We start from the raw sequence: 26,641 nt of genomic DNA, 5'->3' as shown, positions 1-26,641 counted from the left end.
CGTCTTTATATTTTCAAAGAAGTTATCAGGATGATTGGACAGTTTTCAGTGCTTATTCACTTATTAAGTTACTCTATTAGCAGTCTTTGTATGAAGACATCATAAAATCATAGAGACAAAGACTATAATAGTCTTGACTCTTTGAGTTGCAAGAAACAAAAAAACATTAACTCAAGCAAACAAAGAATTTATTGATTCCATGTAATAAAAAAGTCCACAAAACTGTCTGACTACAGGTGTGTCTGGATCCAGGAGCTCCAATAATATTATTGGAGCTCTCTCTGTATTTCTAAGATGTGTTTCTCTTTCCCTGTTTATTGCCTTCCCATATGTAATGGTTTCTTCCATGTAGCCAAGTAAGGTGGTCATAAATAGCATCAGTAAATTACCCTTACAATTTATGTGCAGAAAGTACTCTGATTGGCTTTGTTTGAAACATGCACTCATCCTTAAATCCATTAATGTCCAGATATACGGGCTTGTCAATCATGTATGTTCTTTACTAATGCACTCTTAGGAATTAATCATTCTATTTTTTTTTCAATGAAAAAACTGAAGCCAGGAAATAAATGACTTAAAGAATGTCACGCAGTAAGTAGCATATTTAGACAATGCTGATACAATTTTAATGATGGGCTAGGTAACAAAATAGAATCTTAAAAAGATATGGTAAGAGATCATTAGTATTTAACTGTATTGACATACACATGTTTAAAATGTTAACATATTTAAACATAGGTTTCAAAGTAACTGTAAATTTTCAAAGATCAACTTGGCATTTGTCTGCCTGTATTTCTTTTCCTTTTTTTTAATTTAATTTTTTTTTTTAATTTCTCTGCCTGTATTTCTTAAGGAACTCTTCTTGTGTCTGGCATTAATTTGGGTATCCACAAAGATGGTAGATCTAAAAACTAGAACACAAATTCTACAAACTCAGTGGAGTAACTTTCTAACCAGTTCTGTAATGGATTTCCTGGAGATTATTGAAATAAAAAATAGACTGTTGTTTGCTATTACAGGGTTTTTAATAAAGGAGTTACCCAATCTTAATGTATTCATTATCAACTTGGTGAAAATGCTCCTTACTGCAGTTAAGAAGTTCTACACATTTTAGAACCTGATCATTCCTCTTGGTAACCCTTGACTCCCTTACCTCCTGATTTACCCCAACCCAAATTTCCCATGACTTGGAAGATGCCAAGTGGCTCCCAAAATATCCACAACTTTGGCCAGGTGTGATGGCTCACACCTGTAATCCCAGCAATTTGGGAGGCCAAGGTGAGCAGATCACTTAAGGTCAGGAGTTTAAGACCAGCCTGGGTAACATGGTAAAACCCTGTCTCTACTAAAAATAAAAATAAAAAAATTATCTGGACATGGTGGTAAGTGCCTATAATCCCAGCTAGTTGAAAGGCTGAAAGAGGAGAATCACTTGAACCAGGAAGGAGGAGGTTGCAGTGAGCCGAGATTGTGCCACTGCACTCTAGCCTGGGTGACAGAGTGAGACTGCATCTCAAAACAAACAAAACAAAAAACAATCCCACAATTTAGTACAATGAGATACATTTAACAATGAAGTAGAGACAACTGGAAATTAGAATCTGGATTTGAGTTAATATAAAAGATGCATTTTCTTTAAAACCTATCATCTTTGAGAGAGGTCAGATATTTGAATTTGAGCTTTCCAGAAGCCAACAGAAAGAGGGAAGCTAGAATAAGCTTACTTATATGATTCACAGCATCTATCTAAGTTAAAGAAAACAAGCTATTCCTTGTGACTAGTATAATAGGGTTAATACAACCTCCTAAGAAGTTGAACAATATGCAAGGTGATATCATAGCATTCAAGCAGATTTCAGAAAAAAAAAAAACAGATTGATACAAAGTGTTGTCATCCAAATGACTGGTTCTCTGCTAATCTGTTTAACTGTGGAATAGATTTTAGAAAATCCGGATAAATAATATATATATTCTTCACTCACTTGTTCATTAATTCATTCATTCTTGAAAAATCGATATTTTTCTTTATTCTGTGCACTGTGAAATATAGCATTAAAAAGATACAGCTCTCAAGCCTGTAATCCCAGCACTTTGGGAGGCCGAGGCGGGTGGATCACGAGGTCGAGAGATCGAGACCATCCTGGTCAACATTGTGAAACCCCGTCTCTACTAATACAAAAAAATTAGCTGGGCACGGTGGCGCGTGCCTGTAATCCCAGCTACTCAGGAGGCTGAGGCAGGAGAATTGCCTGAACCCAGGAGGCGGAGGTTGCAGTGAGCCGAGATCGCGCCATTGCACTCCAGCCTGGGTAACAAGAGCGAGACTCCGTCTCAAAAAAAAAAAAAAAAAAAAAAAAGATACAGCTGCCCCTGTTCTATTTTAAACTGATAGTGTCAGAACTGGTACAGATATCATTCACATTTTTATAATGCAATGTTATTTGTATTTTATTGTAATACTTATTATGGAAATACAAGGTATTATGGGACATTATTGCAGAAAATGCTAAGCTAGACAAGAAGATCACAGACAGCCTCACAGGTGGGCAAGGGTAAAAGATGAGAGAGGGAAGGTGATGACCATTCCAAGCACACAGACTAGCACGACTAGAAAACTTTAACATAATTAAAGGAAATTTAGTATATCCATAAGAGCAAGAGTTAACATTAGGGAGAGAGAGGCAGGAACAAGATTATAGAAGGCTTTGTAAAACCTAAGAAAGAGTTTGGATTTCATCAAAGATCAATAGAAATCACTGAAGGATGTTAAGTAGAAGGGCAGTATAATCTGATTTGAATTTTTGTTGCCTTAGCTTAGAAGTCAGGAAAGCACCGATAATGGTCTAGATGAGGGTAATGGCAGTAGGACTGGACAGGTGTGAATAGATTCAAGAGACAGAAAACACATTTAGCGAGACTCAGTGATTGATTGGAGAGGAGAAACAGGAAGATTTCACTTCTGGGCAGCTAAATGGAAAACACTTTGTCTATTAAGACAATACCTAATTGATGAAATAAAACCATGTCATTTATTCACAAGATAAGTTTTATTTTTTCTTTCAATTGTAGGAAAAAAACTTGCACATTTTACTCAAACATGTTATCAAATGGTAATTTATAAGGTTTTTAAAGGGAAGCTGAAGTGTATGACTGTTGTCTCCCAATGGATATTGTTACATGATTCATCCAAAAATTGCTTCTACTAACTCTGACTTCCAAAGTCATATTAAGGGGAAAGTTACTCACAAGCATCAGTAACATGTATCTATATAGAAATTATAAAGTTAGTCTATAATCAAGTGCTTTCCCACAGAGTCAAAGAGCAAGGAGAGTTCAATAAACGCTTCAAAAATCAATACCATTCCTAATAGATTGCTTCACATGTTGACAGAGAGTGTGGCAGTTATAAATATGAGAACAGCTCTTCCTAATGTCTAATGTCCATTCTCCCACACACAGTGTTGGCCTGAGAGACCCCAAATTACAAACTATAAAGAAGAAACCGTACATGTATTTTACAGAAGATGTATAACGAGATAATTGGTACGTAATTTGCAACTATCTCTTCGGAAAGTGAAATGACTGTACTGCTGATCCAGCCACTAAGGGCCATAGTGTAAAGTTGGTTAAAGGGTAAAAGTTGACAAGAATCAATCTTACCATTCAGAACAAAAGACAGGGAATCTTCTTGGTACATCTTCTATTGTTAAATTTCTAAATCAACTATATTTATTCATCATGGCTAAAAGACAAGTATAAGAAAAATTCTTGCCCCTGTCAATTTCTTATCTATTGAGCTTGGTTTGTAAAGCTGAGAAAATAATCTTAGCATCAACCAAGAGTTGAACTCATCAGAAATATCAACATTCAATAACATCTGAAATTTATTTTTGTGATAATAAACATGTAACGCAAAATGTACTATCTTAACCCTTTTAAGTGTACAGCTTAGTAGTGTTACATGTACACGCATTGTTTAAAACATCTCCAGAACTGTTTCATCTTGCAAATCTGAAACCTAATAACCATTAAACAACACCATTTTTCTCTTCCCTCCAGCCTTTGGTAGCCACCATTCTGCTTTCTGTTTCCATGAATTTGCCTCCTTTAAATACCTCATGTAAATGAATTCATACAGTATTTTTTGACTGATATGTTTCACTTAGCATAATGTCCTCAAGGTTCATCCATGTTGTAGGAGGTGATAGGATTCCTTTCCTTTTCAAGGTTGGATAATTGTCCATTGTATGTATATGTCACATTTGCTTTGTCCACTCATTTACTCATGAAAATTTGAGTTGCTTTCTCTTTGGCTACTGTGAATAGTGCTGCTATGAACAAGATTGTGCAAATATCTCCTCAAGACCCACTGTCTTTCCCTATTGAGTGACCTTAGCATCCTTTGGAAAACCATATACATAAGGGTTTATTTCTGGACTCCTTAATTTATTGCCTTGATCTATTTGTTTGTCTTTATACCAGGACTACACTGTTTAGATTAGTGTAACTTGGTAATATATTTTAAGATCAAGAAGTGTAAGCCCTTTAGTTGTTTTGATTTCAAAATTGTTTTCGCCTTTTGGAGACTGTAGAGAATCTCTATGAGTTTTAGAATGAACTTTCTATTTCTACAAAAAATGCCATTAGCATTTTGATAAGGATTGCATTAAGTCTATAGATTGCCTTGGATAGTATGGACATTTTAGGAATATTAAGTGTTCTAATTCATAGACCTGGGCTACCTTTCCATTTATTGTGTCTTCCTTAATTTCTTTCAGCTACATTTTGTAGTTTTCAATGTGCAAGTCTTTTTCCACCTTATTTAGGTTTATTCCTAAGTATTTTATTCTTTTTGATGCTATTATAAATGAAATTGTTTCCTTTGTTTCTTTTTGGATTGTTCAGTTTCGGTGTACAGAACTGCTTTTCGTAAGTTGATTTTGTCTATCCTATAACTTACTGAATTTTCTCATTAGCTGCAATAAGATTTTTTTATGTGGTATCTTTAGGACTTTCTACATATAAGTTCAAGTCATCAGTACAAATAGATAATTTTACTTCTTTCTTCCTTGCCACTTCATATGCCCTTTTATTCTGGCCCAATTTCTCTGCCTCCTCAAATTCTTGTCATATAATCCAGGTTTTTTTTGTTGTTGTTGTTAGTTAGATCCATTTGGTTTGGTTTATGTGGTTCATAAATTATTGGCTTTTGATATTTGATCATCATGTGCATTAAAATTATTAAGTCTTATTAAACAAGACATCAAGTTCATAAAAGACTATTTTTGCCAATAGACCTAGTTTTAAATTCAGCAATTAAATGATAGAAGAAATGAAAAGAATCTTTCTTCATGAAGCAGTAAAAGTAATTTTTAAATGTTTATTATGGAAAATATCAAACATATAAAATATATAGTATAGTAAATACTCCATGAGTATATTTTTAATACTCAGCAGCAGCTGCAACAATGATCAAGTTGGGAAACCTTATATTATGTGTATGCTCATCAATTTCTTTCCACTTCCAGATAATTTAGACTCAAAGATAGTGTATCATTTTATCCACATATATTTTTAAATATATGCATAAGAGGACATTAATTACAATAATATAATTATACTAAAATATTAGGTACTTCCTCCTTGGTATTATAAAATACCTAGTATTTGTTCAAATTTTCTGGTTTGTCTCATAAAATTTTAGGTCATTCCAATCAATGTCAATTAAGATTACACAGTGCAATTAGTTGTTGTATTTCTTGAATTTTATATAATCGGTAAGTGCCTCCTTTCTCTACTTTTTCCTTATGATTTATTTGTTTAAAACATTTAATCAATTGTTCTAAGGAGTTTTTCATAGACTAAGTTTTACTCATTTCATCTCAGTGGTATTGCTTGACACATTCCTCTCTCTGTCTTACATCTCCCTTGAATTGGTAGTGTGATTTAGAGATTTGATCAGATGCATGTTCAGGGTTTTTGTTTCTGATAGGTCACTTGTTAGCTTGGTCAGGATTACTTCATAAGTGGTCTTAGTCTTCCATTCAAAAGAATTTTACGTTTGTTTTTCTCTAGGAAGTAGCTTTTCTCTGCCTAGATTATTATTAATATATTAGAACAAATAATAATCTTTTGTAGTTGTATAGTTCTTACAAATTGAAGTTACTGACACATACAAAAATATATTCATCCTTACAATATCCTGGCCATGTATGTGATAGGTCCAGGATTGGATTTTACCCAACTTACAAACTAACAAGTAAGCCTGTTATTACTGAGGGATGTTGGCAGAAACCAAGAGATTCCAGGGTCAGAGGCCAAGGAACGTATTATTCATGCACAAGCAGCATGAACATCAGCATATTTATGTTACTTGCCTTCTCTGGGTCCTTTGAGAGTGATGTGAAATAGTCCAAATGAATGCTACATATTAGTTGGGTTTGTGGCATGGCTGGGTAATCTTTAGCTTGGGGACCACCAAGTTTACAATAAGCAGTAAGCAAGCATGTGCTTTTGCTAGGAGAGGAACAACTATCTTATCTCTCAGGTTCCTAGGCATGTAAATAATCTTTAAAATGTCCCATGAAAAAGTGATCAGATCCTTATAGTCATGACACACCACAGAAAGACAAATAAGATTACTATAGACCCCAAAAAAACATGTATCTCCCAACAATGGGTAGCATACATAGTTTTTTTCATATTTCCAATGACAAGATTAAGGTTTACTGTGAATTAGGGTCACACAGTAAACAAGACAGCCAGGACTAAAACAATTGGAAAAACAGAAATACATTCATCAGCAAAAACTGATGCCCAAAATTAATGGAATATTTTCAAATTGCTGAAATAAAAACAATTGTCAAAATACAAAAATTTTTATGATGCTTAACAATCATTCAAAAGTAAGGAAAAAATAAGAATGAGTTTACCATTCAGATGGTCACTGAAAACAATGATCTGGGAGGAAAATAATTAAACCAAATGAAAGGACTTAGATCCGTTAATTTATTAACTCCTTCAACAAGTATTTTTTGAGCAGCGACTGTGTGCCAGACATTTTTCCTGCTATTGGAATTATAATAGTTCAAGAAGCAATAAAGACTATTAAATTATTTTTAGTAACTGAAGTACATGAAGTAGATGACAGGGGAATGGATGCAGCAAACCACCATGTCATGTGTGTACCTATGTAACAATCCTGCACAATCTGCACATGTACCCCAGAACTTCAAGTATAATAATAAAAGGGAAAAAACCCACAACGTATATTCCTCTTTTTAATCTCTTAACCACTCCAATCTGTATCAATCTTGAACTTTACTTCTGCTGAACCAGTGTACTTCCTTTTATTAAACACTAAATGCTATCCAATCCCTTAGAACCATAGGCTAAATTTTTGAGTCTAATTCTCTGAGCATTTAGCAAATATTCATTAAAATGAATTCAATTCATTCTAGTTGAATTGAATTAAATTGATCCAAGTGCATCTGTGTTTCGTCAATGCCAACAGTAAGGTCACTGAGAGCTAAAGATACAACAAACACTTATAAACTATATGGTTGAATTTGAGACTAAAGAAAGACAAAGATATTTCCAAAGGCATCCACTGTCCCTCCACTCTTTTGGTATTCTTAGAGAGAATCTTAGATGGATAGCACACATAAAAATAGCTCACACCTGAAAGGATAGATCACAAAGAGCAAACAGATCAAAAGCAGGATGTGGCTCTGCATTTTATAATGTCTAAAAAGAGTAAGGTTTCGTGGTTCATTAACCAGACATCACTCATTGCTTCCAAATATTATATGCGCATGACATCGTTTTTGTCCTTGAGAAAACAGCTGTAATTTGACTAAATCTGTCATCAATGTTGCTAAATGACAAGTGAGAAAATAAACAGCTAATGTAGCTATGTAGCTAACTACTCTTTAAAGTAATCGTCTTTACAGAGTAACAGTGCAACTGTTATCTTTGTACCGAAGGCAGAATCTTAGGACAGAGGGACAGGACCTCATATTTCAGAATTTGCCCAACCACCCTTTGCCCCTGGCTGTTAGACAGTTACGTGATTCAAATAATCATGATTTTGTGCACTAGAGCTGGAAGATGCTTTGGAGGTGTCTGTTCCATGATGGTGGGGGAAAGAAGCAGGTTTGATTGATTTTGTAAGTGACAGTTACTTCTTGCTATCTTATTGTAAATCCGTTATTTAAGAACTTTGTTTTTAACATTGACTCCATTTTCATACTAATTCTTAGAAAGAATTTACAGTGAAGAAAGGCATTGTTTAGCTTTCTGGTATAACTTTTCTCCATCACAGGGAAATGAACTCAGTGATATTTCTACTGCTAGAATGCTGACCCTCATCTACAACAGGCTATATTATTTAATGTTCTAATTAAATCTCACTCACCTCATAAAACAAGCATGGAAATAAACCAGGGTCTGCAAGTACAAAATGTGAAAGTTCTGAGGAAGAGATAGAAATAATGGAAATCTGGCAGAAGACTTAACCAGAGGAGAAAGTTACAAATAAAATAGATTTCCTTGATAAGTCTTTTTGCATTTTGTTGTACTTTCACAAGAACTGTGTGTGTGTGTATGTGTGTCCCTGCTTTTGTGTATTTACACAAATGTTTATGTTCTCTTCACTCTGTATTATGACTTTGGACACAGGCAGTTCACATCATGAAGTAAAAAGTTAGGCAGTTATTTTTGATTTTCCAAGTATATTCACATGGTATTTTGGAAATCATGATCAGTATTATCTATAAAATATATAAATAAATGGCAATTATATATCCAAAAAATACTGAATACAGTTCCTGGAACAAACAAGAAGTCAACAAACATTTACTGATTTGAAATGTTTAAACCAGTAAATGTCCAACGTATTTCCAGGAGTGGTAAGGAGGCTTATTTCTGGAACGCTAGAAAGCAAGGAGTGTTCCTAGAACTCTTATATTCACTGCTCAAAGATACAGTTGGAAGGAAAATTATTGTTAAGTCTCCATTTGGCTACAGCTGGAGACATGAGTGTTTCACAGGCTGTCATATTTTCTTCTCAACAAATTTTGAGGAAAATCGTTGAGACAATCATTCTAGGCCAGAAGAGCTTCTAATGTACGTCTCCCTCCTGATGAAGTTGAATATATTGTGATCTATAAAGGGAAAAATAGATGCTTTATATGTGATACATTTATTCTGTGTTTCAGAAAATGCAAAATTGAGGCACAGTTCCTTTGATAAGCTTGATATTTCATATATTTAAAAGATAAGAAAATAACATCCCAGAGAAATGCTGACTTAACATGTCTTTGACTGGACCCTAACCTCCATGTTCTCAGCCTCATTCACTGTCAGCTATATTGACATGATGTACGGTGCGTGAAAGAGTAGAATTGTGTTTTATTTATTATTTAATCTTATAAAAGTCAAGCAGAAAGTACCTAGCTCTGTGAGGGGGATAAGCTAGGATGTGTAACTTTAGATAACATGTATTCCTTGAAAATAAAATATTCAATTTAATTCAAATTAGACTAAGGCAGATAAATCTATTCCTAGAAGACATGTTTTTCACAGCTCAAATTTGTTTATTTGATTCTATTCAATAATCGCAATCTCAGTATGTTCACATTAGAATAATGAATTCTTCAGTAGATAGGAGTCCAAATTTTGTAAATAACAGGTCTAATGTGCAGCCTCCCATCCCAAATCTGTGCACAGAATCTATTCAAAAGGAATTGCTTTCTGTAAGAAAAAGAATGATCAGATATTACATGCTGCAAATAGAAAAGTTTATGTCGAATTCACCTGAACTCTATTCTCATTAAATTCTCTTCCAGTGAATCTAAGCATTTAGAGTTATATAAAGATGTGTGATACAAATGGCGATTTTCATGAGATTTCCTATTGCTCTTAAATCCTAGAAGCAGTGGTTTCTATGTAATATTGTCTTAGCATTGATGCTTATAAAATGTTGATATAAAATATCCTTCCTATTATAACTTGACGTAGTAGCTCACCTATAAAACCTAAATCTGACATTTTAATTTTTAGGCATCATGTTTAAATACTACCAAAATATTATTCCAAGCATTTCTTGGTGTTCTAAGAAATAAATATGAAATAAAGTAGTATTAAATCAACTGTTAGTAACAGACATATATTATATATAATATAAATATATGCATATGATTTTTGCATATAATATATATGCATACAATATTTGTATTATATGTAATATATGTAGCATGGTAGAAGGATAGAAAGATCAGATATAAGAAATAGATCACAGGAGTTATGATTCATTATAAGAAATTGGCTCACAGGATTATGGAGACTAGCAAGTCCCAAGATCTGTAGAGTGAGTACACAAGCTGCAGACCCAGGAAGGCCCATGACGTATTTCCAGTCTGAACCAGAAGGCCTGAGAACTAGGAGAATCTACAATGTAGTTCCAATTCAAAGGCCGGCAGGCTTGTGATGTCTCAGTTTGAAGACACACAGAGGTTTCTCTCTTGCTCAAGAGCCAGCCTTTTTGTTCTATTCAGGACATTAACTGATTATATGGTGGCCTGCCCACACTAGCGAGTACAATCTGCTTTACTCAGTCTACCTATTAAGATATTAATCTTATTCAAAAATACCCACCCAGAAACACTCAGAATAATTTTTAACCGAATATCTGGGCATCCCATGGCCCAGTAGAGTTGACACATGAAATTAACCATCACACTATCTATACAGATTCACAGTAGAGGAAGATTTAGAGTCAGGATGACAAAATCATCCAACACATTAACATAATGGTAATTTTAATATTCATAATTTTATTGTTTGATTTTAATTTGTAAGTTTATTGTAGCCTATATCATAAATACAAAGGTATCTAGTTGTACATTTGTACATATTTAACTAACTTTGTAACTAAAATCAGTTTTCTACACTGGGGAAATATATATACATATTTTTAAAAGTTTTTCCATTTAAAATGGCTCTAACCCTCAAAAACAATGTTGAGAAACCGTATGTATTAGTCCATTCTCACGATGCTATGAACTGCCTGTGACTGGGTAATTTACAAAGGAAAGAGGTTTAACTGACTCATAATTCTGTAGGGCTGGTGAGGCCTCAGGAAACTTACAGTCATGGCAGAAGGGGAAGCAAACACATCTTTCTTCACATGACAACGAGAGAGAAGTGCTGAGCAAAGGGGGAAAGCCCCTTATAAAACCATCACCTCTAGTGAGAACTCCCTCACCATCATAACTGCATGCGGGAAATGCCCACATGATCTAATTACCTCCCACAAGGTCCCCCCCAATACATGGGGATTACAATTCAAGATGAGATTTGGGTAGGGACACAGAGCCAACCATATCATCATATTACATAGAAAGACACTGTCCCAAGATAATACTTTAATAAAGTATAGATTTTGTTTTGGGGCTACATTTGGTATTGAGTGTGGATTCATGTTGTTCTTAATTTAATTGAATCCGATTGCTGTAGTGATTTTTGCAATCCTACCTGGCATCCACAATTACTGCTCTATTTATGCATTACAGAATGAGTTGGGGATAGAATAGCAACATCCCAGATATTTTCAGTTTATCGCAGCTTTAGTATTCCATAAACAAGCTTATATTTGCTAATATTAGTGAGAGTGTTATCAGAGACTTTTATCACATGTATAATGTCTTCTGTCTGGTTTTAAGTGACAGTATTCAGACAATAATTTTGTTTTGACCAATATTTAGATAATTTCTAACAGACTTATCTGCAAAAATTTCTTGAATTTTGCTTCATGCATCCAAGGAGATTAAACAAAACAGAACTATGTGGATATTTTGAAAAGGTTTATATACTGTAGATTATTATTTAGAAATAAAAAGTATGCCCATCTCGAAGTCTTTTTCTTTTATAATGCATTTTCACCATTGTTGGTGTTAGAACTATACACCGCAAAGTTTGCCCTCTTTGCAGAGGTAGTGAGATATTCTAAGACTACATGGAGATGCTCATGGAGTACCATTTCTGTTGTCCCCATTTACTCTTATTCCATTTTGCAGTATCCTCCAAGCCCCACTTGCATGGACGCATTCTCTCTGGATTTTATACTTGGAAATTATTTTTCCCCACCTAAGTCTGTGCTAAAACTGGCCCTTCCTCAGAACAATACTACTCTTGAAACAATAAACTTCTGCTTGCAGAGTTTCCATACTCTTCTAAAAGTTAGGGAGCAGAGTTCTATGGGAAACCTGCAGGAAAGCTTAGTTTACCTCAAGTTCCCTGGAAATAGGTGAGCCACTGTGAAATGGTTCGGATTTGTGCCCCTGCCCAAATCTCATGTGAAATTGTAATCCCCAGTATTGGAGGAGGGGCCTGCTGAGAAGTGATTGCATCATGGGGGCAGATTTCTCCTTTGCTGTTCTCATGGTAGTGAGTTCTCATGAGATCTGGTTGTTTAAAAGTCCCGCTTTACTCTCTTCTTCCTTCTCCAGCCATGTGAGACATACTTGCTTCCCCTTCACCTTCTGCCATGATTGCTACTTTCCTGAGGCCTCCCCAGCAATGCTTCCTGTGCAACCTGGGGAACCGTGAGCCAATTAAACCTTTTTTTTTGAAATAAATTATCCAATCTCAGGTAGTTCTTAATAGCAATTTGAGAACAGACTAATACACTCTGTCTTTAGCCAGGTGTGTTGTATAAAGATGTGTTTTTCGTGCATAACTAATGTTTATTAGGCCTGTGTTCTTCAGGAATTTTTTATTCAACATGTATCAAGTGCCAGCTTTATAGAGGCTCACGCTACACGCAAAGTAAATAATCATCTTTGCTGAACTTTGGACATGTAAGCACTTAAAGCAGTTGAATTATCTTTGTAGTAACAATTATTTGATAATAGAGATGACTATTTCTAACTTACTGAGTTCCCATTTACTCTGCACAACGTCTGACTAGCTTTTTTAATAGTGAAGGTTGTTTTAGGTCCAAGAGTTGCCTTCCTGAGGACTCACTGCTGTAGAACTGAGAGTCAGGCTCTGTCACCTACTCGCCAAATGAAATTTGCTTGCCAATTCACTTTGCCTGCATTGGCCTCTAATAGTCAAATAAAAATCATATTTCCATTCTGTGTAAAACTATTAAAAAATATTTTTCATATTTATGATGATTTCATTGAATTTTCATACCTATCCTGGGAAAGGGCCTTATTATGATGTAAAGTTTACAGAAGAAGAAACTGAGTCTTAAGGACTATAAGAATTTTATAAGATTTCTAGGGCTTGACCCCAGCTTCTTTCTACTACACTTCATTGCCCCCTAGCATGGATTCTATGAGTTTATGTAGCTCGAACTTAAATTAATTAAAAAGAAATAATTAAATGCTTATTTATAGAGCAAATATATTTTTACTAACATATATTTTAAAAACCATCAGTTAGTAAAAACATATTTGATACATTTAGTAAATGTAGGGTACTATGAAGAGCTACTTATAAGCCCTACAAATAGAAAACAAAAATAAATATAATCACAACTTTGAGGGGCTTAAAGTCAAGATGAGCTCAATACATGAACTCAAATATAAGTGGCAAAAATAGACATATGGACATATATAACATGTGTGTGTATGTATATATATTTATTTATAAATAGATCTTAAGCTGGGTGATGACAAGAAGAAGAAAACACACTCACTTAGGTAAAACACCGCAGTGTTTATAATTGGAAAGTGTACGAGGACAAGGACAGAAAGAACTGGCACGATTGTCAGATCCACACCAGAAAACTAGGTACTGCATTATCATATGTCACATGGGATTAGATACCAAGGAAACAATGAAATATGGGTTGGAGAGGGAACAAGTATGGGTGTTATTTGTTCCAGGAGATGTAGTGCAAGCACAGAAAAATTTCCATACTGGGTCAGGTAAGGTGAGCCTGTAATATTTTTATTACATCCATATAGCTCCCCTGCTTTCAGTATGAATGTTCTCCCCTCACACATGCATCTGTTATTTTCATAAGATCTTGTTGACCCAAGGAACAGCAAATAATATCTTTAATTATGTTACATAGTTCCATCTAAATACATGCCTCTGGTTGAGAACACTGCAGGGGCAAGCAGAAAAACATCTTCACAGCCTAAGGTCTTGTCCTCATGTGTGTGGTGTTCTATGGATATCTTCATGGATAATGTTGATGTTATTCTCAGAAATTATGGTAATGACTGTCTTTCTATGTTTTGTTTAGCTATCCCCTGGGCCAATGAAATTGCTTCTTTAAGAATAATGTATACAAAATATTTAGAGGTTGAAATATTAAGTTAAACAAACATTCAGATTTATAGTAGATATAATGGATAGGATATGCAAAGATAATTTATTTCCATTTAATAAAGGTAATAAGCATCACCACCTCTCTTGCACAATATTCTTAGACATTTTGACAATTTTAAGGTTCTAAGGATTAGCTGTTTAATATTTTTCACTTACTGAAGTAAAACAGAGGCAAATTTTTTCCTGAAGTTAATTTTCACCTTTCATTGGGAGAAAAGATACCTTTCATATGAGTGTTCACATTATACTTGCTGCAGCCAATTTTTAACAAAGACTAGTAATTAAAAATGGCACCTATTCAATCAATGCCCAATCCAGTGCTGAATGATATGCATTATGGGTTCAATAGAAAAGTCTGAATGAAAGGAAATATTTAAAGGGCCAAAATTATAGCAATTCTTAACATTCCAACTATCTCCATAGCTCTAGCAAGTTTCTTGGCAAAATGAAACACTGATCAGTAATTTTAATCAAAATAGTCTTCATATCAGGGATGATCATCAAGAATAATTAGGATATACAGCAGGGGTGCCGATCAATTAGAACAGACACTGACATGAACTACGCCAGTGCAAACTGAATGCCAACCCTGCCACAGACATAACCGGAGAGTCATGACAGAGATTCAGTGGCTAGACTTTGGAAACTTTCAGTAAGTTCCCATCAAAATGACAGACTGATCAGACACGTCTAATTGCATTCCCTTCTGCAATCCCACTAAAATACGAATGACCTTTTTTTTCTTTTAACAAAAACTTAAATTTACTGAGAGCAGAGGAATCAGAAGAAGAGATAGCAATAACAATATTTGGAAGCTGGAGAGCAGATGATACATGATACCTAACATAGAATGCCCAAGAAAGCCAACTCCATCACAGCATTGGGGAAAGCAGAGAACCAACTCAATTTGCTTTATAGTATCCTCAAAAGATACAGGGATAGGCCGGGCGCAGTGGTTCACACCAGTAATCCCATCACTTTGGGAGGCCAAGGCAGGCAAATTACTTGAGGTCAGGAGTTTGAGACCAGCCTGGACAACATGGTGAAACCTCATCTCTACTAAAAATACAAAAATTAGCTAGGCATGGTGATGGGAGCCTGTAGTCCCAGCTACTCAAGAGGCTGAGGCAGGAGAACCCAGGAGGTGGAAGCTGTAGTGAGCCAAGTTTGAGCCACTACACTCCAGCCTGGGCAACAGAGAGAGACTCCATCTCAAAAAGAGAAAAAAAAAGGATAAAGGTTAGACAGCATCAGTCATCCTTGGTAGAGAGGTTAAAGAAGAAAGGTCTGTAAAGTAAGGATTAGTCAAAAGCTGTCACGTGCAGTTATCCCTTCCTCTACTACAAACATACAGGTATCTGTCTCTCCCATACATCAGTACTCTGTAGGAGGTATAAACTTGGAAAGGATCTCTGGACTTGAGAATTTCCAGCACAGTTGAGGGTAAAAGTATTATTGTGAAAGACAAAATAAAGTATTAAATCTACCTACATACTTACTACTGTATTAGTCTGTTCTACCTCTGCTATCAATACCTGAGACTGCATAATGTATAAATAAGAGTTTACATTGGTTCATGGTTCTATAGGCTGTACAGTAACCATGGATGCATCTAGCCCATGGGAGGCCTCAGGAAACTTATAGAAGGCAAAAGGGAAGCAGGTATGCCTTACACATCCAGAGCAGCAAGAGAAAGAGAATGGGGAGATGCTACACACTTTAAAATAACCAGATCTCAGGAGAACTTACTCACTATCATGACACAGTACCAAGGGAAAAATCTGCCCCCGTAATCCAGCCGTCTCCCACCAGGTCCCACCTCCAGCATTGAAAATTACAATTTGACCTGACATCTGGATGGGGACACAGATCCAAACCGTATTGCCTACTTACCTATGAGGAATGTTGACATCTACACTCTGGTCTCAGCCTAATTCTCCCATTTGGCTCCCAGAATTATTGTAACTAGGGAGTTACTCTCAGGCAAGACGTTGGAAGAGTCTTACCTCAGTATCTCCCTAGTTTAAGAGGAAACAAAGACAATTCAAAGAGGCATGAGACACCTATAGTGTTTCTGGATCTTCTCCCTTTGTATACATGGTGGAACTACACATTTGTTGTAATTTATATTTTTATGTTTTATCTCAAATTTGGGCTTAAAGTCTCTTTCTCTCTCAAGAATGGCCATAAGCCAAGATTAGCCACTCTGTAAGAGAACCTTGACTATGAGGGAAGATAGGCTCCGAGATACAATGAGGAGGTGAAACAGAAGAAATGTATTCCTCACTGGTCCCAGACAGATTAGGAGTGCCAACAGGAGGACAACAGTAAATCCAGAGGCATCAGGGCACTCAACCTGTTTGAAGAGTGAAAGAGGCATTGTTGGATGAAGTCTTTTTTAAGAACTATGAGCTCTTATCCCTTAGGCTTTTCCTTGGTGCTTGCGGATTGGCTTGTTTAAAGAAAATACTCCTGAAGTGGGGAATATATTTACATGACTCTGGTTTGACCATTACGTTGTAGCATGGTTAGCATCTGTGAGCGTGTTGGAGTTTGGGGTCAGTGAGATGAGGAATAAGCAAGCAACACAGCAAATAAAAGGGGAGAAGAGGTTTTAAGCAGGTCAAAGGTAATGGGGTTTGGGGTTTCAAATCACTAATATCAAGCCTATATATTGATAACTGCAACAACAACAGCTATATTAAACAAATTTATGACAAAATTCCTGCACCTTGAGTTTAAGAAACATCCTGCAACTCACTATAATGATGAACTAGTAAGCAGAAGGGACACATGTCCCTTCCAGGTGGAAGCTTTTTTTATTTTTTATTTTTTAGAGATGGGATCTCACTCTGTTGCCCAGGCTGGAATGCAGTTATGCTATCATAGTTCATTGCAGGCTTTAGCTCTGGACCTCAAGCGATCCTCCCACCTTAGCCTCCCAAAGCTCTGGGATTACAGGCATGAGCCGCTGTGCCTGTTCCCCAGATGGAAGCTCCTACTTGGCAGTTTGTCTCTCCACATCTGTCCCCCACTGCTCTGGTGATCACTGAAGCATATGGAGGTGAGATACCAAGTGGTAATATACAGAGTTACTTGGACTAAAAGGGGCCATTGCTGCCAATATTTTGGGGGCATTTGTTTTTCCAGCCTGACCTACCCTATCCTGGCTGACAAACATAGGTTCCCTAACAAGCACCTAAGTCAGACCACACTTGTCTAACAATCGCTGAGCTTCATTCACACATCAGAGTTCCAACCAGCTTTTCAGTCCCCACTCTTAAATAGTAGCATATAGCTATGATTAGGGGTCACCACTTATGTTAAGGGTATAACATGAAAAAAAAATTTACAAGCAGAAAAAAAATTCCAACTTTAAACAGAGACTCTACTGAGAGAAGAAAACTTTTCAAAAATATAATCCCCCTTATCTGAGATTTTAGTTTCTGTGGTTTCATTTACCTATGGCCAACCCCAGTCTGAAGATAGATAAGTATACTACAATGAGGTATTTTGAGAGAGAGGAGTCTACATTCCTGTGACTTTTATTACTATATGGTAATAATGGTTCTAGTTTATGATGACTTATTGTGGTTAATCTCTTACTGTGCCTAATTTATAAATTAAACCATCTCATAGGTATGTATATCTAGGAAAATATACAGGATATACAGAGTTTGATAAAATATATAGGATATACAGGGTTTGAGTTCAGTCTCTTGTAAATTCAGGAAATTAGTACCCTACCAAATAAATAGTTCGCATTTTTTTTTTATTCTGTAGGTTTTATATCCACTCTATTTCTTTTGTTGTACAAAAAATCCGAGGTTCCAGGCATCTACTAGGGGTCTTGGAATATATCCCCGTCTAATAAGGGGAGACTACTATACTGTCATTAGCATTTTAATAAGGCCTGAGAAGATTTAAACAAACAAAAACAATAACAAAAGTTCCACTTGGAGAAAAAAAGTCTAGTAAACCTAAAATCTATGATAATGTCAACACCAAAAGAATAAATAAGAGAACACCTTCAGGATTTCCATTTTCAGATAATGAGAATTTCAGACACAACAGAGAAAATGAAATAATTCAAGAACATTTCCCCAAATAGATAGATATGCAATTCGAGATGAAATGGGCCCAGCGAGAAGCCCAGTACAGAATATCCAATAGCGCCATATCAAAGGACATCATGATAAAATTTCAGAACACAATGTAAGAGACACTATATAAACTTGAGTCTTCTCACCTATAAACTTGCTACATCTCTCCATTTATTTAGATCTTCTTTTAAGATCGTAGATAAGATTAGTTGTAAGGATCATGGTTCTTTAGTTTTGGCTTTCAATTTTATTGTGTTGTGGTCAGGAACCCCATGTTCTTTGTGTTAAAAACATTTGTTAATAGTTAATATTGACTTTTTGCCTTAATATATAGTCTCTTTTCTAAATATCTTATGTGAGCTTTAATTTATGTGCTATATCCACTTGTCATTACCCCACTATAATGTAGTGATAGTATCTATGAAAATGTTATTTAATAAATTTGTTTAATTCCATAAATATATATTAATATATTCAATAATTTATTGAATATAGATATTCCACATATATATAAATATATTAAAAATATATTCATTTATTGAATATAGATTACCCAACTATAGTGATGTTATTTATGTATATATTATTCAATTGATGTTAAATATATATTTATTGATTAAAGCTTGAATTTCAAGCCAATGCAATAAAAATCATTCCTTTTTCCTTTTTAAGAAGTTAGAAACAACTAAAAGATAATTACAAGTATCAGACAGATGAAAATAAAACATCAGTTTCTACTATTAAAATCCATATTGGAAAATGTCATTACATCTGATGTGTAATATTTCATCTAAGAATTCTTATCAAAACACAAGCATTGATGAAAAAATATGACTGATTTCCTCAAAAGGATAGAGTCTGCCTCAGTTACTCTATGCTAAAGCATAGAGAAGAATGTACCTTTACTGTAGCCTGGCAAATCCAAAAGAGGACGAGACATCCAAAGTTCAGCATGTTTTGTTTTGTTTGTTTTTTGAGTTGAGTTCCTTGTAAATTCAGGAAATCAGTACCCTACCAAATAAATAGTTTGCAATTTTTTTCTATTCTGCAGGTTTTATATCTACTCTATTATTTCTTTTGTTGTACAGAAGCCTTTTAGTTTAAAAATGTTATATTAGTCTATTTTTGTTTTTGTTGCCTGTGCTTTTGAGAATTCTCATGAATTCTTCACTAAGACCAATGACCAAATAAGTTTCCTTAGATTTTCTTCTAGTATTTTTGTGGTTTCAGGTCTAACATTTTAATCTTTAAAAGAAAACATATAAATGCAAATGATGAATGGTTGTATTTTGCTTCTATTTTAAATATTCCTTACTTCAGAAAAAAAAAGAATGTTTCTTATTCTGCTGATTCCAAACACAACCTTTATCAAACTGTAGACATCATCACTACGGTTAGTGACTACCATATATAGCACCAGGCTTCTTTGTTCATTTATTTCTTCTTGACTTCTATTGGATGTTATTAATACTGTTTTCCTCAGTGGATTAGGAATATATACATTCCATATTAATTAAGTGTTTAGCTTTGAATTTTTAATGTTCAATAAAATACATATGTGGGGATAAAATCTAAAGTTAACTAAAATTTTATACTTCTTCCTAAATAATACAAACACGTTAGAATATTTTAACAATTATTTCCAAGTGTTGTAATCACATCATGATTTGAACTCCTCATTATAATCATTGCCTTGTTTTTCAACCAAAATTAGTAGACAGTTACTTAGATGCTTGTCAATTACCTTGATCACTATTACAACTTTCATACCACTCTTTCATTCTAGATTAAGTTTCTTGCATTTTTAACTGTGATCTTTAATAATTATTTTAGAATGGAAAAAAAAAGTGAAAGTCCAAATAAACACAATCAGAAATGACAAAAGTGACATTATAACTGATCCCACAGACTACAAAAGATCCTCAAAGACTATTATGAACATCTTTGTCCCACAAACTAGAAAATCTTGAGGAAATGGAGAAGTTCCTGGAAACACACCACCTCCAAAAACTGAAATCCTGAACAGACTAGTAACAAGTTCCAAAATTAAATCAGTAATAATTTTAAAAAAAAAAACAACCATATGAACCTAAAAAAAGCCCTGCACCTGATGGATTCACAGCTGAATTCTACCAGATGTACGAAGAGGAGCTGGTACCAATCCCACTGAAAGTATTACAAAAAATCAAGGAAGAAGGACTCCTCCCTAACTCATTCTATGAAGCCAATATTATCCTGATACCAAAACCTAGCAAAAACACAATAGAATAAGAAAATTGCAGGCCAGTATCCCTGATGAACATAGATGTAAAAATCCTCAGCAAAATAATAAACTGGATCCAGCAATACAAAAATGTTAACTCATTACATTCAGATGGGTTTTATTTTTGGGATGCAAGGTTGGGTCAATATACAAATAAATATGATTCACCACATATACAGAATTTTAATAAAAACACATAGTTATCTCAATAGACACAGAAAAAACTTTTGATAAAATCCAAAATCCTTCATGATAAAAACAGAGTAAGCACTGAAGGAACAAAACTTAAAAGAAGAGCCGTCTATGACAAATCCACAACTAACATCTCATTGAATGGACAAAAGCTAGAAGTGTTTTCCTTAAGAAGTGACACAAAACGTTTACCCTTTGCACTCCTATTCAATATGATATTGAAAGTCCTACCCAGAGGAAACAGAAAAGAGAAATAAATAAAAGGTATCCAAATAGGAAATGAGGAAGTCAAATTATCTCTCTTTGCTGACAATACAATTCTATGCCTAAAAAATTCTAAAAACTGCCAAAAGTCTTCTAAACCTGAAAGCAACTTCAGTAAAGCTTTAGGATACAAAATCAAGTACAAAAATTAGTATTATTACTATATACCAATAACATTCAAGCTGAGAGCCAAATTGATAGCATAATCCCATTTGCAACAGCCTTTAAAAATAAAATGAAATACCTAGGAACACATCTAACCAAGGAGGTGAAAGAACTCTATAAGAACTACAAAACACTTATGAAAGAAATTGCAGCTGACACAAAGGGGAAAACATTCCACACTCATGGTTTAGAAGAATCAATATTGTTAAAGTGGTCATACTGCCTACAGCAATCTACAGATTCAATGCTATTCCAATCAAATGACCAATGTCATTTTTCACAGAATTAGGGAAAAACATCAAAATTCATATGGAAGACAACAGCAAAAGCCTGAATAGCCAAAGAAATCCTAAGCAAAAAGAACAAAGCTGGAGTCATTACATTACCCAACTTCAAACTATATAAGGCTATAGTAACAAAAACAGCATGGTACTGGTACAGAAACATAGACAAATGGAACACAATAGAGAATGCAAAAATAAAGCAGCACACCTAGAACCAACTGATCTTTAGACAAAATTGACAAAAATAAGCAATAGGGAATGGACTCTCTATTCAATAAATGGCTCTGGGAAAACTGGCTAACCATATACAGAAGAATGAAACTGGATTCCTACATGTCACCATATACAAAAATGAACTCAAAATGGATTGAAGAACTAAATGTGGCCAGGCACGGTGGCCATGCCTGTAATCCCAGCACTTTGGGAAGCTGAAGCAGGTGGATCACAAGGTCAGGAGATCAAGACCATACTGGCTAACATGGTGAAACCCTGTCTTTACTAAAAATAATGAAAAAATTGCTGGGCATGGTGGCACGTGCCTGTAGTCTCAGCTACTCGGGAGGCTGAGGTAGCAGAGTTGCTTGAACCTGGGAGGCAGATGTTGCAATGAGCCAAGACCGTGCCACTGCACTCTAGCCTGGGTGACAGAGTGAGATTCCAGCCCCCCCCAAAAAAAAACAAAAAAGAGACAGAGACCTAAATGTAAATGTAAGACCTCAAACTATAAAAATCCTGAAGAAAACAGGAAAGATACATTTCTACCAGAAATGTATCTGGTAGAATTAGTTCACCTATTGTGCAAAGCAGCTTAGAAATTCCTCAAGGAAATAAAAACAGAACTACCATTCCACCTAGCAATCCCATTACTAGACACACCCAAAAGAAAGAAACTGGTCTACCAAAAAGGCACATGCACTCATATGTTCATCACAGCACTATTCACAATAGCAAAGACCTGGAACGAACCCTAGGTGCCCATCAGTGGTGGATTGGATAAATAAAATGTGGTACACAGACACTGAGATGGTTTGGCTGTGTCCCCACCCAAATCTCATCTTGAATTATAGTTCCCATAATTCCCACGTATCATGGGATGGACCTGGTTGGAGGTAATTGAATCGTGGGGGCAGGTCTTGCCTGTGCTATTCTCATAATAGTGAACAAGTCTCATGAGATCTGATGGTTTTATAAAGGGCAGTTCCCTGCACGCTCTCTCTTGCCTGTCATCATTCCTTTGCTCTTCCTTCATCCTCCACCATGACTGTCAGGCCTCCTCAGCAACATGGAAGTGTGAGTCAGTTAAAACTCTTTCCTTCATAAATTACCTAGTCTTAGGTATGTCTTTATTACCAGCATGAGAACAGACTAATACAGACACCATTGAATACCATGCAGCTATTTAAAAAAAAAAAAAAAATGACAGTACGTCCTTTGCAGCAACATGGATGCAGTTGGAGATCATTATCCTATGCAAATAGATGCAGAAACAGCCAAATATCACATGTGAAAGTTAAATCTTGTGTATACATAGGTATAAAGACAGGAACAATAGACAATGGGGACTCCAAAAAGAGCGGGGACAGGAGGGCAAGGGCTGAGTAAGTGCCTATTGGATACAATGTTCACCGTCTGGGTGATGGGATCAACAGCAGTCCAAGCCTCAACATCTCACAATATACCCTTGCAATGAACCTGCACATGTACCCCATGAATCTAAAATAAAAATGAAAATTAAAAACAAAACAATAATTGGTCAGGGAGTGATTAGAAACACTCATTCTTTCTTTAAAGTACTCTTATTTCTTCTACATAATTTAACTCTGTATAGAATTCTGTATAGATATTTATCTTCTTTTGTGTTTAGAATAAATTATTCTGGCCAGGTTTCTGACTCACACCTATAATCCAAACACTTTGGGAAACCAATGCAGGAGTATCACTTGAGGCCAGGAGTTCAAGACCAGCCTGGACAGCAAAGCAAAACCCCATCTCTACAAAAAATAAAAAAATATATATAGGCATGGTGGCATGTGCCTGTAGTCCCAGCTTCTTGAGAGGCTGAGGCAAGAGGATTGCTTGAGCCCAGGAGTTCTAGGCTGCAGTGAGCTATGATTCTATCACTGTACTCCAGCATGAGCAACAGAACAAGACCCTATCTCTAAAAATAATAACAACAATAATAGAACAAATTATTCTACTTATTTTAGCCTCTATTATTGTTTAAAATTAATCTAATGCTTTGTTCTGTTAAAGGCCACCTGCTTTTTTTTTTCTGATCATTTAAAAAAATTTCTCTTTGTCTTTGATACAGTAGAATATCACTGTCATGTGTCTAGACATAGGCATTTTTAAATTATTTTAATTTTAATAGCACTTTAAGTTCATGTTATCACTAACCTAAACAAGATAAAACATTTTCTATTTTTTCAGCCTTGTACTTTTTAAAAGTAATTTTCTGAATCATTAGTAATAATTATTCCAGACTACTTGTAAATTTTTATCACTGAGAACTAATATATAACTGAATACTGTGGTATATTTAATAGATATACTTTTAATACTTAGTTTTAATTATCAATTATGCAAGAAGCCTTTTAAATTTATTTGAATATTAGTTCTAGAAGACATTTTACAAGTAACGTCACATCAGTATTGCTATAAAATGGCTTAAAATAATATGTTCTTTCAGAATCAGATGTGTCTGTTCTTTCACTAAAGTCTTCAAAAATCAATAAAGCAAATTTAGGGAAAAGAACTGAGTGACCATTATTAGATGAAATATAGCGTCAGGAACTGTCAAAAGATCTAAACAATATTCCCTTCATGTGTAAACTTCTATGTAGAAAACAATCGATTTATTATTCATTATTAGAAAGCCACCAATAATTTATTTGATGTAGTGACAAGTGTTAATTTTCCTTGATATTACTCAGAGCTATAATTTCACAACAAATTATACTATTTTATCTTAAGTTTTGGTTTACAGTCAGAATCTCTCATTACTTTATTTCATTCATAGTTTCACTTATTAACAATTTGGATAACTCCATTAGTTTTACATAATTTATCAAAAAAGGAAGGCTACTATTGCTATAAAACATTAAGACCAACAAGAGGAACTATATCTCAAAACTCTGTTTCACAAGGAATGGAAAAGGCTTTCATGAGGACAGTTCCATTGTCCTTCAGTTATGAGTGTTGATGACGCTATAAGGCTACCAGGAACCTTCTATCTTTAGCCATACAGTCACTCTTCTTTGGTTCTTGGGTTATACAGAAGCCCTGATAGGTTTTGGAAAATAACTCATCATTTTAAAAGGTATATTCTCAACTCAAGTAACCCAACATACTGGATGCACCTACCAATCATATATTCTGGGAGATATGATCTGATTGAACTAGCTCATAATACTTTTTTTAAAAAATGGCAAATAGGTAGGCTTAGCCATCTCAGATTTGTTAGGATCCTTCATGTCCAGCCAAAATATATGTGGCTAATGTTAGCATAAATGACAAGAATTAGTCTAGTAACTAGTGACCAAAGTTAACAGTTTTAGATTTAACATAAAATTCATAGCAGTTTTATTCAGAAAATATTTGTCAAGTCAGTTTCCTCAAAATGAATCTTTTCTTTGATATTTACCACTTTTCTTATGAAATCAAGTGAGAAGATGAGAGAAAAAAGAATGAAAAGGAATGAACAAAGCCTCCAAGAAATATGGGACTATGTGAAAAAACCAAATCTACATCTGATTGGTGTACCTGAAAGTGACTGGAAGGGGAGAACTAAGTTGGAAAACACTCTTCAGGATATTATTCAGGAGAAATTCTCCAACCTAGCAAGACAAGCCAATATTCAAATTTGGGAAATACAGAGAACACCACAAGAGACTCCTTGAGAAGAGCAACCCCAAGACACATAATCATCAGATTCATCAAGGTTGAAATGAAGGGAAAAAAGTTAAGGGCAGTCAGAGAGAAAGGTTGGGTTGCCCACAAAGGGAAGCCCATCAGACTAACAGCGGATCTGGCTGCAAAAACTCTACAAGCCAGAAGAGAGCGGGGGCCAATATTCAACATTCTTTAAGAAAATAAATTTCAACCCAGAAGTTCATATCCAGCCAAACTAAGCTTCATAAGCGAAGGAGAAATAAAATACTTTACAGACAAGCAAATGCTAAGTGATGTTGTCACTACCAGGCCTGCCTTACAAAAGCTCCTAAAGGAAGCACTAAACATGGAAAGGGACAACCAGTACCAGCCACTGCAAAAACATACCAGTTGTAAAGACCATCAACACTATGAAGAAACTGCATCAACTAACAGGCAAAATAACCAGCTAGCATCATGACATGATCAAGTTCTTATATAACAATATTAACCTTAAATGTAAATGGACTAAATGCCCCAATTAAAAGTCATACACTGGCAAATTGAATGAAGAGTCAAGATCCATCAATGTACTGAATTCAGGAGACACATCTCACATGCGAAGACACATATAGGCTCAAAATAAAGGGATGGAGGAAGATTTACCAAGCAAATGAAAAGTGAAAAAAAGCAGAGGTTGCAATCCTAGTCTCTGTTAAAACAGACTTTAAACCAACAAAGATCAAAAGACATAAAGATGGGCATTACATAATGGTAAAGAGATCAATGCAACAAGAAGAGCTAACTGTTCTAAATATATATGTACCCAATACAAGAGCACCCAGATACATAAAGCAAGTTCTTAGAGATCTACAAAGAGACTTAGACTCCTGCACAATAATGAGATATTTTAACAACCCACTGTCAATATTAGACAAGTCAACAAGAGAGAAAATTAACAGGGATATTCAGGACTTGAACTCAGCTCTGGACCAAGAAGACCTAATAGACATCTACAGAACTCTCCACCCCAAATCAACAGAATATATATTCTTCTCAGAACCACATCGCATTCATTCTAAAATTGACCACATAATTGGATGTAAAACACTCCTCAGCAAATGCAAAATAACTGAAATCATAACAGTCTC

The 26,641-nt window shown here is 35.1% G+C and overlaps 1 protein-coding gene across 1 annotated transcript in view; it reads left to right on the top strand.

Annotated features, from left to right (window-relative positions):
• The window catches only part of GPC5 (glypican 5), a 1,393,669-nt gene that overhangs the window by 1,358,125 nt on the left and 8,903 nt on the right, over nt 1–26,641 (top strand). The gene's annotated exons all lie outside the window — the stretch shown is intronic.

The sequence above is a fragment of the Aotus nancymaae genome, unplaced genomic scaffold (assembly GCF_030222135.1).
Source record: "Aotus nancymaae isolate 86718 unplaced genomic scaffold, 86718_ANA_hifiasm-v0.15.2.pri h1tg000048l, whole genome shotgun sequence".
NCBI lineage: Eukaryota > Metazoa > Chordata > Mammalia > Primates > Aotidae > Aotus > Aotus nancymaae.
The sequence above is the reverse complement of the archived record's forward strand: the minus strand, read 5'-3'. Positions and strand labels throughout refer to the sequence as shown.